The 15833-nt window shown below is 37.6% G+C and overlaps 1 long non-coding RNA gene across 1 annotated transcript in view; it reads right to left on the bottom strand.

The window, feature by feature from the left end:
• The window catches only part of LOC138824715 (uncharacterized), a 142804-nt gene extending 129092 nt beyond the window's left edge, over window positions 1-13712 (bottom strand). Inside the window, exon 1 of the long non-coding RNA XR_011371155.1 lies at window positions 13646-13712. This is a non-coding gene — a long non-coding RNA (uncharacterized lncRNA). The remainder of the gene's footprint in view (window positions 1-13645) is intronic.
• Window positions 13713-15833: the final 2121 nt, after the last annotated feature.

The raw sequence follows: 15833 nt of genomic DNA, 5'->3' as shown, positions 1-15833 counted from the left end.
GAAAAAAAAAAAACAACTAAGGTTGCCTAAAAAGTCAGATACTGGGTTCTATGAACAGCTTTGCTCCAACCTGAGCTTGCTTTGAACTGTCTGATGTTTTTACATGAAAATGAAGTCAAAATTTCTCTTTAATCAGGTTTCATGGTATCAGCTGGAAAAAAAAAGAGCAAAATAGAAGAGACACTGGTTGATGAAGTAGAATAAGAATTTATTGATAGGATATAGGGGAACTTACGAAACATCTCAGTGTAGGCCAGAACAATTACATTCTGAATAAGACTTTTTATCATTCCACAGGACACTGTGGTAAGAACAAACTTGCCTGAATCTCAGCTGTGCCCTTGTGCCCCCTAACTGCTTTTGGATTCTGGACCATACAGGGGTTGCTTCTGGAAATGCTGCTAACATAACTATCAAGATTTCCTCCATATCATTGTTGATGGCCTTTGTAAGTAACTTTGCATTGCACACATTTCCTGGGGTACCAGCAGGTGTAGAGTTTAAGGTTATAAAACACAACTGCTCCTATACAATATACACATCCAGCAACTCCCACAACCAACCATGACTGGCCATCACACTTATAAGGAGCTGTGCATTCACTAATGACTTGAAAAGTCCATGGCACTCAAGAAACCCCTTCACAACAAAGAAATACAAAAGTTTCCAGCCGTGGTGGCTCATGTCTGAAATCCAAGGTACTCAAGAGGCAGCGATCAGGAGAATTGTTTAAAGTTATCCCAGGCCAAATGTTTATGAGACACCATCTGGACAAGCAAGTCAGGGATGGTGGGGGTGAACACCTATGGCTTACAGTCTAAGGCCAATACCAGGGCAAAAACACAGCCTGCCTACCAAGTATGAGGCCCTGAGTTCAAAGCTCAATATCATTAGAAATATAGATAGATAGATAGATAGATAGATAGATAGATATGTATATATACATATATGTGTAGAATAAAAGTTTTGCAAATTTAGCGCTTACTTACTGTGTTTCATGAGAATTAAAATATGCAGTTCCCTGAAAAAAATTCAATAGCCTCAAAGGGTCTTAAGGTCTAGATAGATTTTTCATTTTTCTCTTTTCATTTTCACCTTTTATGAGACCCTATTCAAGTATGTTTCAAAAAAAAAATACCTGACTGCCTGATGCAGTCAGTAAATTTCCTCTTCACTTGTCTGTTTAGAGGAGAGTGACAGGTATCACCTAGTTCTCAGGCTGACTTCTACAGTTCTGGCAACTGTCATGGGCTTGCTTTATTGAAAATAATCAATAGCTTTGACGGAGAGAAAGGGTAGGAAATAGTGGCATATTGTGATGCATTGTGACAGCATGTCTCAGTGTGGCTGTCCCTGTCAGTGAGTGGCTCCTATTTTATTTTCCTACCTAGGGCTCAAGGGAAAAATCTTAGGGTCTTTGGCACAGAAGTTCTTAGAAAGTTAAAAGGCAATGGATACCTAGCATTTGTCAAGTGTTGTTTCTTTTTCTTTTGTATCTATTGAGTTCAAAATTTAACTTTTCATTCTAACCTGGTAGATTTCCAATCATTTATACAATTTGGAAAGATCTATTTCAACTGGGTGCATGTTACATTGGCAATAAGAAAGGGCTTAGATTTAAACCACTACTGTCCATAATTTATTCTTCATTCTGTTGTGTATTCCAGTAATCTGTGGAGTTTATTAGTAGATATTCTGAAAGATTAAATTCTTCTGGCCACAAAAGAGTGCTAAAGAGCAAGAGACATTTTTATTATAATTCATTACATATACCTAGAAATTCAATCAACATGGCTGCCTGAACCCATTTTGACATAAAAGAGCTTGCTTTTAATGTAGAGAAATGAGAGTCACGTTTGGTGTCAGTTTAACTGTCCTCTTTTCTTGCAGTAGAAAATAATCTATTGTATGAAATAATTTGAAATACCATTTCTTTAATAGGTGACTACAATGTGTAGCTAATGAGTCTCCTGAGACTAGAGCCAAAGATACCTGCTTTCATCAAAGAGTCAGACTCTTCTATTCACATAAAATTTCAAGAACCATGACTATCCTCCAAATTAGAATAGTTTGGAATCTTTGTAAGACCAGGTCCTCATACCATACACAGAGCTGTGACGATGGATTCAAGTAAAAGGTGATTAAAGGAAATGGGAGTGGCTTCCAAAACCAAGGCCACTGATTTGTCTTTGCACTGAGTCTACTGTCCAGCTGTGTTGAGGGAATGCCTTAGCTTCCTGGCTCCACACATCCTGATAACATGCCTGACATCTCAAAGAATGTCTTAAAATATTCTTAAACCTTTGGCATTCTCGCCTGCCCTGGGCTTCATGAATAAAACATTTATCCAGTCAGCAGCTTTGGCAGAGAGGAAAAAACAAGCTCCATCTATCAATGTCAAGAGCGAATTATCTGGTGATTGCAGATCCTTTAATAACTCTGCTTCTTTATGGCAATGTTGGTAAATCGTCAAATACTGCCAGTCCTTGGTTTCTTAGTAAGTATTCATTTTCTAGCCTAGTAACATATTACCATCAAAAGAAAGTGTGAGATGCCAATGTGACTCAATAGCTCCATGTGTTCTCATCTATAGTCTATTTAGCTTGCTAGGGCTACCATTAACATAGTACTACAACCTGGTGGTTCAAACATCAGAAATTTATGGTCTTACAGTTCTGGAAAACACAACTCCAAACTTCACAGTATGAATTCTTAAAAACTACAGATCCAAGTACTGGTAGAAACAGTTTCTTCTGAAGTATGAGAATCAGATCCATGCCTCTTGCCTAGCTTCTGATCAAATACTGCAATGTATTCATTCAATTCATTCATCATTCATCACTCATCAAAACATTGTCCTCATCTCTACTGTCATCTTTATATTGCATTTCCTCTAGGTACAAGGTAGTAAATATCTTTTTAGGAAGATACCAATCATATTGGATTGGGCTATAACCAGTATAACCTCAATTCAACTAATTTTATCTATAATGACAAAACTTCCAAAAAGGTACATTCTGAGCTACTGAGGCTCAGTACTTCCATATAAGAATTCTTTGAGAACACAATTTATCGCATCATATACATTTTCCATCATTTCTCTAAGTAGATTTAATTTCCTGTTGGTTTCATGAAGGCCAGCCCTACTCATAAAAAGTCAATAAGGATTTGTTTTTCTTGAAGAGACCAAATAGATTATAGATATCATAGCTAATCTGGGTCACTTGCCATAGGTCAAGTTAATATTATGTTATTTGGTGAATTTAGTAAATAAAGCAAGTAAAGTAAAACTTCTACCAGGCACTAGTGGCTCACGCCTGTGATCCTAGGTACTCAGGAGGCTGAGATCTGGGGATCGCAGTTCGAAGCCAGCCTGGATAGGAAAGTCCATGAAATTCTTATCTCCAATTAACCACCAGGAAACCGTAAGTGATGATGTGGTTCAAAGTGGTAGGGCACTAACTTTGAGCAAAAGAGCTCAGGGGAAGCACCTAGGCCCTGAGTTCAAGCCTCATGATTGACAAAAAGAAAAAAAAAATCACTGAGGATGGTTGGAACAGTGTGTAAGAAGAAGCACAAACTTTGAAATAAAAAATTATAGCAAGCCCAGGCATGGTGATTCATGCCTATGATCCCAGCTACTGAAGAGATGGAGATCTAGAGAATCCAATTTTGTTTGTTTTTTTGGTGTCAGTCCTGGGATTTGAACTCAGGGCCAGGCCACTGTCCCTTAGCTTTTCCCCTCAAGCTCAGCACTCTACCACTTGAGCCACAGCTCCACTTCCAGTTTTTTAATGGTTAATTGAACATAAGAATCTCATGGACTTTTCTTCCAGGGATGACTTTGAACCACAATCCTCAGATCTCAGTTTTCTGAATAGCTATTATTATTGTCATGAGCCACCACTGCCCAACTCAAAGAATCCAATTTCAAGGTCAGCCCAGACAAAATTGAAACTCCATCTCAACCAACAAGCAGAGTGTGGCAGTATGTAACTATGATTCCAGGTAGGTGGGACATGTGGGTAGTAAGATCATGACCTAAGACCAACTTTAGTCAAAACAGTGAAAAAAATAACTAAAATGAAGTAAGACAAAAATGCTCAAAGGATTAGGAGGATGACATGACTCAAGTGGCCAGTAATCATGAGATCCTGAGTTTAAACAACACACATACACAAAAAGGAAAGCCATAAGATCCATAAAAAGTATTAATTATTTGAGGTAGATTAAAGTACCTTATAGAGTAGGTCTTCTGTAAATACTCAGTTATATCAAAAGGAAAATATTACCTGCATAAACCCAACTTCATCCAGTTAACTCACAGTGGATTTAATTTTACCCAATGTTTTAATTTTACATTATTAATAAGAAAAATCTTCAGTCTGTCTACAATAAAAGCACCACTCTTTCATGAAATTAATCCCATCAGATGTTTGCATATCTACCAAGTAAATGTATGTGGAAGAGCATATAGCAAATGTAATATGTATTATCAGGAGTTCCTATGTACAAAGACTGACATAACACAGAGTCCAATAAAGAAATCAAAGAGAAGGAAAACCACTGATTTCATAAAGACAGACCTCTCTTCATGAGGTCAAATAGCCTTAGTGTATATGTAGCTAAGAACTCCTTCATTATTCACACTCCTGTCTGACGCAGTGACAATCTGTGGTCCACACTCACAACGACACATACACATGTGAATATAGATCCACCCAAATGAACAGGCATTTATTGTACAGAATAACAAAATCCACACACAAATTGTTTTGCCTCGTCTTTCTTTCCATCATTTTAGTTCATCCCAACAAAGCCACTAGGCAAACAAAACCCATCCATAGCTTCTGTGTTTTCTTTACCTCTTTTCTTTTGAGTCCTTTTAATTAAGCCTTGGGAGAAGTTTATGATTTCTTTTTCGTTTTCTTTTTTTTTTTTTGGTCAGTCAAGGGGCTTGAACTCAGGGCCTGAGCACTGTCCCTAAGTTCTTTTTCTCAAGCTACTGCTACCACTTTGAGCCACAGCACCACTTCTGGTTTTCTGGTGGTTTAGTAGAGATAAGAGTCTCATAAACTTTCCTGCCCTGACTGGCTTTGAACTGTGATTCTCTGATCTTTTGTCTTCTGAGTAGCTAAGATTACAGGTGTGAGCCACCAGCACCTAGAAAGTTGTATGATTATCAACCCTACTTGAAGACTCCATCAAGCCAGACCACCTCATAAACACTACTAGAGCCTCTTCAGACTGACCCCCATCTTGCCCATATGACTGTCAAAACAAGCACCAAGAAAGCCATTTGTGTGGTTAGTTTTATAATCTCTTCAAAGAAGAGTGAAGAATCATCTCCTTAAATACATTTGTTTTCAAGATCACAGAACGCCATTTCAGTGATATTTGATTAACTCTCCCACTGAAAACCCTAGTTGATATAAATGAAAGAGTCAACTTCAATACAAAGGACGTATTTTGGAGATACATAACACAGAAGGCAGTTGGAGCCATCAATTACAAAGGTAACCCTTGCTTTTCTCTTTTCATTCTTTTAGATTTTTTTTTTAGCTCTTTAGCTTAGGTTCAAATGAAATGAAAATAAATAAGCCAGAATAATCCTCACAGAATGCTGAGACAACTTTGGCTATGAGTTTCTTTCATTGGCAGGTAACTTCTGATAACTGGGGGCCTTTCCCCAAAGGACCTTCCTGTTTGAATTGACAATTTTATGTACCTGTTTAATGCATCATTAAATTTACCACCACACAATTTACTCAGGAAGCAGCTATCCCAGTCCCAGTTCTTGGAATTCTCTTATTGATTTAGTTGCTCAAAGCCATATCCCCACGGATTACTATTACTGTTTTATGAGAGAGGGATGGTAAGTTTTTCGATATCTTATTGCTAGTATAACTGCGCATGGTTGCCCCTTCTCCGTGAGCTAGATCAGGGTTTAGGGACCAACATATACCTAAACATAGGCCACTGTGCCAGTGTTCAGCTGTGGCCAGCTTTGTGGGCTAGAAGGGAAGGAGTTCTGTATAGTGATACTTGGAGGACAGTGTGTGAGTTTGGAAACTCCTTGATTCAAGAGTCTGGGATCTCCAAGTTCTTCTACAGAACAGGAGATGCCTCAGAACAGACATATCACCTACATAAGACATTTGAGGCATCAGTTGGGAAGAAGATAAAGAAAATAAGATAATAAGAGACATGGACAGACAGAGGCTTCATTGGTCACTGTGAACCACCATCAGTTAAGCGTGTGTGAGATCCGCAATTTTACCATTATAAAAAGCTACCTGGACCATTTTGAGCATCTCCCAGTTTCATTCAAAGGCCAGGGGATTAGGTCAATACAGTGGAGAAAATGTTATAATATGAATTTTCAAAGAGTGCCTGTAGGATGTAAGACAAGGAATCTCTCCCCTAGTGGGGGATGCCCATGGTGACTGGGTTGGAGGGGTACCAATCTTACAGTCTCCATCATTCCACATCCCTCAGAGATCTGGGCATGAGGAGGAGCTATGAACAACCCTCAGTGGCTTTGCTTGTGTAATTCTTGTTTTTTTTTTTTTTTGCCAATCCTGGGGCTTGAACTCAGGGTCTGGGTACTGTCCCTGAGTCTCTCTGTACTCAAGGCTAGTCTCTACCATTTGAACCACAGAGCCACTTCTGGCTTTTTCTGTTCATGTGGTACTGAGGAATCAAACCCAGGGCTTCATGCATGCTAGGCAAGCACTCTACTACCAAGCCACATTCCCAGCCTACTTGTGTAACTTTGTATTCCAAGTTCTATTTCACTGGCTTACATGCACACATTAGATCAGTTCAGATGTCAGGCCTTTCTCAACAGGTTTTCAGAGTGCTTTGCTCTACTATTATATATCCCCCCGAACCTTGCCCTCATTCTTTCCTTCATTCATGTTATCATATCCTCTGCTTATCTTCTTTACAATCTTTCCCCACTGGACAAATGCCCACCAGGGCATGGACTACATGTTATTTTCACCAAGATAATTCCTAACATATAATAGATATCCAGAAATGACAGGCTGAATGAATGAATCTGTTCTAGAACAACATTTTCCACTAGACCTCTCTGGAATAAAGGACATGTTCTCTACTATGTTTTGTCCAGTGTGGTAGCCACCAGCCATACATGGCTACAAAGGACCTGAAATGTAGTTAGTAGGAATGAAGAACTAAATTATAAACTGAAACTGTCGTTCAGTTTAAACTGAAATAGCTACATGTAGGCATTGGCTATCATATTGGATAGTGTGGTTCTAGTACAATCCCCTCTGTTCTCAGAAAGATGCACAACTATTTGTGAATGGGAATAGTTCTCCCAACTCAGGTATATGGACCATGGCTATGTAGTCTCATTGTTTTGACTCTTAACATTAGGGATATTTTTTCCTGAGTATATAATGTAAAAACAACAAATAAGCCTATATAACTTCATTTTGTACCTAAATTCCATGTTCTTCAGGTTCCCATCTAACCTTGCTTATCTTTTTCAGATTTAGCTAGTAACTCCTGTGCTCTTTTCTGAGATACCACAGTACCCAAAAACTTTGAGATGACTCGATAAAACTGACCCCGATGAACTTGCTGGTGTTATCCAAACAAACTGCCACCATATTGTCAGGGGGGCTGACTGCTGTCCATTCCAAAACTTCACTCTGATTATCCTATGGGACTAAAGCTATCTATGAAGTTCACTCCATTACTACATTGGGTCTTCATCTGCTCGATTCCCCATTCCACCATCTCCTCTCTTGGAAAGTGAGTAAACCTTTACTTGCTTGCTTGCCATTATGATGCTTGGTGAATTTCTTTACAGCCTGTACACCAGTCAAAGCTTCCACATCAAACACAAAAATAGGGTATGTGATATAAAGCCAGATGATTTGAGCTATGTTTCTAATAAAATAAAACAATATTTTTTCTATTTCATGTTTTTTCATGACTTCTGTATACCAACAAAACTTAACACCTTTTTTTTTGGTGAAGGATGCCAGTAGTACTAGAGTTTGAATTCAGGACCTAGGTATTGTCCTTTAGTATTTTCACTCAAGACTGGTGCTCTACCACTTAAGCTATAGCTCTACTTTTTATTTTTTGATGGTTAGTTAATTGGTATAAGAATTTCGTGGACATTTCTGCCCAGATTAGCTTTGAACCATGATCCTCAGATCTCAGTCTCTTGAGTAACTAGAGTTACAGGTGTGAGCCACTGATGCCCTGCTCAGATTTAAACATTTTAAGATGTGTTGGCTTAATCAAAATATCAAGATGCCAGAATAGGTATCTTCTTGACTGAATAGGCTGACGTTTCTAAGGTTAGAGATAGTGTCTGCTAATTTTATGGGGTGTGGTGGTTTTTGTTTGTTTGAGTCAGGGTCTCATTATGTAACCTTAACAGGCCTCAGATTTTCTGTATAGTCTAGGCTTGCTATGAACTCAATTCATCTGTCTCAGCCTCCTAAATGCTGGGATTGCAAGCATACATCGCTACACTCAGTTATGGTATTGTTTACTTCCTAACAGTACAGTCATGGAAAAGATATCTGCTAAGTGTTTATTGAATAAGTAACTTCCCCAGTACCATTTTGTTCAAGTATTCAGTGGTTGGCAAATAAGAAGCCAAGTGCTCTTTGTAGGCCTGATTTGAATTCAGTCATACATTGTTTGGGGTTCTTTCAAAGAACATGAGTCCCATCATCTCCTCTTGCTTCTATGGAGGAAACTCATAGTTTCTCGTTTCTTTAGAAATCAAGCTTGCAAAGAAATCCAGATAGAGTTTGGGCTCATTTACAATTGGTTGACCCAGCAGAAAATTTTCAGGAGAATTCACAGCCAATCTTTCCATTTTCCTCTTTTGCTTCCTCCTGACTCTGCCTCCCACCCTCCTTTCCGTCACATGCCCCTTTGCTCTTTGATATAGAAGATCACAGTCTGAATTTCCTCTTTTTGATCTAGTTAGAAAAATGGTCTCATTGCCTCAATATTGACAGCAGCTACAGCTGGACTGCCCCAGGCCAGAAATCCTTTGTCTGAAACAAACAAAAATCTGCCTCTCCGTGTTCCCCACTGATGGCTGTCACCTGCCTCTCCACTGGAAAGTTTACCCATCGGCATTGAAATCATCACGTTTGTTTTCATAAGTTATAGGAAAAGGCAAAAATGAGGATGATTTTTGTTTTGCTTACAGGACAGATTTCCCAGTGTCTAATTTGTCAGGGATGACATTTCTGTTAATATCCTTGTATTAAAACTGCACATCCATACTTTAATTCTGCCATAAAAATCCTACCATAGCACTTAATAAGAAAGCTATCAAGAGCTCTTACCAAAAAGATATGGAATTTTACTTAAGAATGTCATTTTAAAGAGAATATGAAAGAAGAAGGACTGTATAGATGCTCAGAATATGAATTCCTGAAAAGAGAGAGAATAACAGTTTTTGTTCTCCATTTTAAATTTATCATCCATCCCATTATGCACTGCATGGAGCATCATTTTTTTAAAATGGGTTTGATAGTAAATCTTTTGTTCTGTTGGATCAGATATTATTATATATCAACCACCCCAGGAGCTTGTTGTGCCTGAGCTCAGGCTTGAGAAAATAGACTAACAATGACACTGTCTCTTCGCTAAATGACAAACTTCCTACAAAGCATAAAGCAAGGCTTCATCCAGTCTCTTTTGTAGTTATGCCAGACCATATGGGGTACCACAGCCAGGAAAATACTAATTTCAAAATGTGACAAGAAGGACTGACGATCATATATACAAACTCTTTGTTTTTGTAGTTAATCATAAACAGGAGAAAGAAAGCAAACATGCCAGCTGGTAGCCATATATTAGGTACTCAATTTATAAAACACTGAAGGCATAGAAACACACATCTTCACACTCTGATTTTAGAGAAAATAATTAATGTGTCATAGGGGAAAAAAAACATTCAACATTTTCTTTTTTTAACCTAGGTCAGGGCTTTCTTCAAGATTATGGACGCGCTTGGTTGGGTTTTATGAGTATTTTACAAATCATTTGGAAGTTTTCTGGTTAAAAAGGAGAGTGTAATTTTTTTCTTTTTGCATAGCAGAAGGTGGTTCTCACTCTTCCCAATTCTCTGACCCAGCAAAAATTACTGTCAACTATCTGCCCAGTTGAGGGATATTGATTCTCCCATCGCCATGGCAACACATTAGTTGTCAGGTCTATGTGACTCTTACACTCAACGCCTAATCTGTTCCTCCTGGCTTTTGGATTTTGACACTTTCTAAGCCTTAATTAGTTTATTTGATGGGACTCGCACATTTTATTTTTATACTAAGTAGGTATTGAAAACATAGTCAAGTGCAGAATAGAACACGGAGGTGAAAAATCGGTGTGCTGTCAGGCCAACCAGAGATGACAAAGAGCAAGAGTAAAGAAGGAGCTACAGCTCTGCTGTTATATTGGGGTGGGGTGGGTGTCGGGGGAGGAAATCAAAACAGTTTTTGCCATCTGTCAGCAAGTACAGTGTGAAAATTGCAGATGTTAGAGGAATATTCGGCCACAGTGAGCGGATCACAACATTATTACCAAAGTTACTAAAGGTTTGGATCCATGCTCTTTTAAATTTTTCTCCTCCATCTTCATTTAGCTTTCAGTGTAGATGTCTGCTGAAGGACTCACTCAGAAGACATGCATGTCTGATGGCTGATAATTTGGTTCAACCATGAGAAGTAAAAAAAAAAAAAAAAAAAGCAATAAGCAAACAACTTCCTAAAAGATTGCCATGTGCAAAGCATAAAAGCAATGACAAGCAAACAACTTCCTAAAGGATTGTCATGAGCTGCAGTTATTAGGAGGTGCTCCCCAGAACCCTAGTGTGAGAAAATGGAGTCCAGAAATCCTCTCAGAGAAATCCATACATGAAAAGTTCTCACAGTGAACCTAAGACATTACTTCCCTTTCCATTACCTTGACAGTTATGCTGATGGTGCACAGGTTATCATGGTGAAACTAAGGTGTAGCACAAAAGAAGAAAACCACATATAAACACACACACACACACACACACACACACACACACACACACACAGAATCTGCATTTAAGGACACCCTTGATGAACATTTAAAATTAGTTAACTTTACTAGATATTGCAAATAAGGGAAACCATGGGACCTATGTTTCTTTGGGCCTGGCTTACTTCACTTAATATAATTTTTTCCAAGTCTTTCCATTTCCTAACAAATGGGGTAATGTCATTCTTTCTGATGGAGGCATAGAAAGTTAGGGAAATGAACCCTAAGATAAGTATTCAAATGTTTTTTTTTTCTTTCATGCGATTGTTTCTAACACATTTATAAGATTATTTCTTTGTTGCTTTGTATGTCCCTCCCCCACAGTATAACCCTTTTTTCACTGTATTTGATGTCAGTATAATTTGTGGAGGGGAAGAGGAAAAACAAATTGTTTAAATAGGAATACAGGTGGACCCATTGCAACAATGAGATGTACAAGTCGTTATGTCAAAAATGAACTTTACAACTTTGGTGGGGGGGAGGGGGGTAGCGGTGAGGATTGGGTGGGAGGGCATGGGGAGTATGGGAAGGGATGGGAAGGGGAAACAAAGGAGGAGGCTACAATGCTTGATAAGAAATGTACTCATTATCTTGCCCATGTAATTGTAACCCCTCTGTACAGTATTTTCACAATAAAAAATAAAAATTAAAAAATTATTTAACTTTAAAGTCAATAAATTATTTATCTAAGTGCAAGTCCTTTCAACAATCTGTGTGATAAAATGGAGGCATTCCATAGAAGACTTCTGCTGTATACTGAAGTGGGGTGTGTGTCTCACGGAAAAGCTCTTGTGTGAGTGAATGGAGAACAGAAATGACCCCTTTTTAAATAGAACATAATTGGTGCTTGGTAGAATTCTGGGTGGGCATATTATGCTATTAACATTCCAGTATTTGGCAGATACTTTTAACTAAATTACAGCAACTTAAATCCTCATTTCAAGGAAACGAATTTATAATATTTGTTGTCAAGAATTAATTTTGTGCTTTAAAACATAATTGAGATTTTTAGAAAAACTGTATTAGTGATTTTTATAATGCTTCCTAATATAAACATACATAATAATGAATATGATATTTTGCTATTATACATTTAGATGATCTACATCAATGTTTTAAAATAATCCATACATGATGTTACACATTCTTATATTTGCATGTTCCAAAGATTCTACTCAAAGTGTAGGACAAGACCTAGTATAAAGAAAGACCAACAAATTTTAATGTAACATAATATAAAACATTAATTGATATGGCTTCAGATCTCATATCCTACAGCTAGCTTTGGATAGTCTACTATTTCCGAGCTTTAGTATCATATCAAAGAAGAACATCACAATTATATAAAAGAGGGCATTAAAAAAACACCCATCTCTCATTGTCACACATCTGTGTGAGACCAGATTTTCTTCATATACTTCAGTCAAACAAACATTGAAATCAGAAGAGATCAGGAAAACCAGTAGTTTTCCCCTATGTAGACATTACAAAGATTTGCAAAACTGTGTAACAATGCTAGAGAAATTTCATTTTGGTTTGGAACATATACTTACTGTTCACAAATAAAATGGATGGTACCTAGAACAGTTTCTGTGCTGCATTAAAACCCCTTTGTACAACTAAATATAATTAAAATAATCACCTTAGTTTCTATGTAATAGATTTAGTTTTATGTGTTCAAAATTTCTTATAATTTATAACAAAATGTCTAAAACAAAGTCCTTTGTGCTCTTCAATAATTTTTTTTAATGTAAGGAATCCTGAGAATAAAACATTTGTGAACTGCTCTGGCCCAAGGAAGAACTGTCCAAAGCACCGAGACCACAAATCATAAGCCTAGAGCACACAGAAAGGTGAGTTCTTAAAACTCTTCTTGGAGACAGACAATGACTTCATGAACACCTCCTAAACTCCTTTCCCAGGTCACAGACCATACAATCCCACAGCAAGAAAAGAGCCTGAGCTTCTCTCTAGGACATAGTAAATTTTACTTCAGGTAAGACGTATTTCTTTCTACTTTTTCATTGTGAGATTTTTTTTTCTACCAAGTCTTTATACACAACAGTTTTAAAATAAAAAAAAAACAATAGTTCATTCCACATTAACCTTAACAGAGAAAAGATACTCTGGGATCACCGAAGAATCTATAATACCAAATAGCATTCATTAAAATGAGATGCAAGATTGACAAGGCAACACATTTGAACTTTGAATGAATGCATTGCCATCCTTGGAAAAATGTCACCATTTGAAAACATTAAGACTCAGTTCACACTCATCAGAGGAATCTGGAAAGGCATCACATCTTCCCATACTTACTAGAAGTTAACTATTCAAACTCCCTAAAAACCTAAAATATTATCTCATAAAAATATTTATCACATAAGAAATGAACAAAAGTAAGAAGAAGTAAGAACTCTGCTCTTCATGTGTATTTCTCAGAATAAATAAAATAGTAATGACTCTTCAACATAGACAATTTTATAGTTTACATTACCCAGCCTTGTGAGAACTGGTTCCTAGTTTCTACATCAGCAAATATACAGAAGTGTCACTTGTCACTTACTTTGCTGAAAGGTCATCCAAGTAACTTGACAGTAGGATCTGCCACCATGTCTTTCCATTTCAGAACTAGAACATACAATAAAATTATTAAAATACAGCCTGGACGTCTATTCTTCCTCACGCAATTTTTCTTTGCACATTAGGAAAAGGAAACATGAGGCCACAAGACTCTCAGGAAATTGCACTCTTCAGTTTAGGCTGCCAGGAAGAAAACCTGTCTGTCTGTGTGTCCGCCTGTCTGCCTGCCTGTCTGCCTGCCTGTCTGTCTGTCTCTCTTCTTTTTATCTCTCTTTGCTTCACTTTCTTTTCTCTCTCTCTCTCTCTTTCACTTTTCTTTTCTTCTCCTCTCCCTTCTCTTATTCTCCCCTCCCCTCTCCCTTCTTCCTCTTTCCTTCCCTTCCTCTTCTCTTCTTATTTATTTTATTCAGAAGTAGTGACAGTAACTTCATGATGACAGTACCGGGGTATTTTTAAGGATACAAATCCATTTTATAGTACATAATTAAGGCTTTCACATTTCTAAGTCTACTAAAGCTAAAAATAGCATCAGCAACAAGAAGTATTTCTAGCTTGCATTCTTTTCTCAAATATTAAATGTTTTGTTTAATTGCATAGTTAGTATAGCTTAGTAGTAGAGTGCTTGCCTAGTGTGTTTAAGGCCCTAGGTTCTCTCCCTAGTAGTGCACAGGAAGGAAGGCAGGAAGGAAGGAAGGAAGGAAGGAAGGAAGGAAGGAAGGAAGGAAGGAAGGAAGGAAGGAAGGAAGGAAGGAAGGAAGGGAGGGAGGGAGGGAGGGAGGGAGGGAGGGAGGGAGGGAGGGAGGGAAGGTAAGGGAAAGCGGGAGAAAGGAGAAGAGAGAGGGAAGGTAATACCAAGTTCTTCAAATGAAAATACCTCAACACTATTTCTTTGCCTTGATCATCTTTGTAGCATGGTGTGGTGAGACTTGGGAAAGTCTAGCTATCCAATGCCATGTCCACTCAACCTACAATTTTTATGTTCAATAAAACTGATACTATGTTTCCCAGGTACCAAACATACTGCCATGAAATCAGAGACCTGAGTAGCTGACAACCTATTAATCTCTTCTGTAAGCTATAAAGGAATAAAATACACCTTAGAGGGAAATAGTGAAGATCTGGGGTTAAGTTTCCTTAGGTATTAGTGGAATCTAAGGTACCATGTCCAGGCATTAATTTGTTGCAACAATTTGTTTCATTTTGGCTTTTTGTTCTGTTTATCAGCAAAGAACAGTATATGTGAGGGACTATATTGGAATCTGCTTTTGCAGAGTGCATTTGCAATGGTTAATAACAAGGTAGAAATGCTTTTGACCATATTAAGAGCTTCATTTTTTATGCATTTACTTCATTGTTATAATAAAGGTGATGTACAGAGGGATTACAATTATGAGTCAGGTAATGAGTGCATTTCCTTTCCTACAGTGTCTTCTGTTCCATCACTCTCCCAGTCCCTCCCTCCTGTCTCCACCCACAAGTTGTATGGTTCACTTTCATCAATGTCCAGTGAGCTCTACTGCTGTATGTTTTTAGAAATGCTTTTAATTTATTCAAGGTATGTGTGAGTGGCAACAGCTCTTTAAATCAGAGGTATTTGCCCTTATCTTCTTGGACGAAACCAGGAAATATCTCATGTACACTGCTCTATTTCATGATTCATTTTATTGATACAGATTTAGTCTAACATCCATGTTTTGGGTTCAACACATGGATACCGTCAAAACAAATAATCATGGACATCCCATAATAGTCTCCTCATTACCAATTAAGTGGCCAACAATTTTGTTTTCACAATTAAAGCAAAATGACCACAGCATATTGCTAGAGCCTTCACAGCATCGTTGCCAAACAATTACAGTTTTCTAAAGCTTCAATGGTAAGCCACTATGGCAATTTTCAAAGCCATAATTTTTCTAATCTGACAGCTAGACAATGAGCTGCTCAATGACTTCAATAAAAACAAAAAAATAAAAACAAATTACACTTAATTTATATTTCTTAATATTTCCCCTTGATTTAATTCATGCTCCTTTCCCATTGCCTTAATCTTATGAAATTATTATTCACTGAAAACAAAATCCCTCCTGAACTCTCTGCCTCTCTGTTTTCTCACTTTAGGCTTTAAAATATGCAAGGAACTTTATTATCAGGGTAGAAAATACAATTACGCC

This window comes from Dipodomys merriami, unplaced genomic scaffold (assembly GCF_024711535.1).
Source record: "Dipodomys merriami isolate MVZ:Mamm:240054 unplaced genomic scaffold, mDipMer1.0.p SCAF_13, whole genome shotgun sequence".
NCBI classification, from domain to species: domain Eukaryota; kingdom Metazoa; phylum Chordata; class Mammalia; order Rodentia; family Heteromyidae; genus Dipodomys; species Dipodomys merriami.
This window is presented reverse-complemented; position numbering and strand designations above follow the sequence as displayed.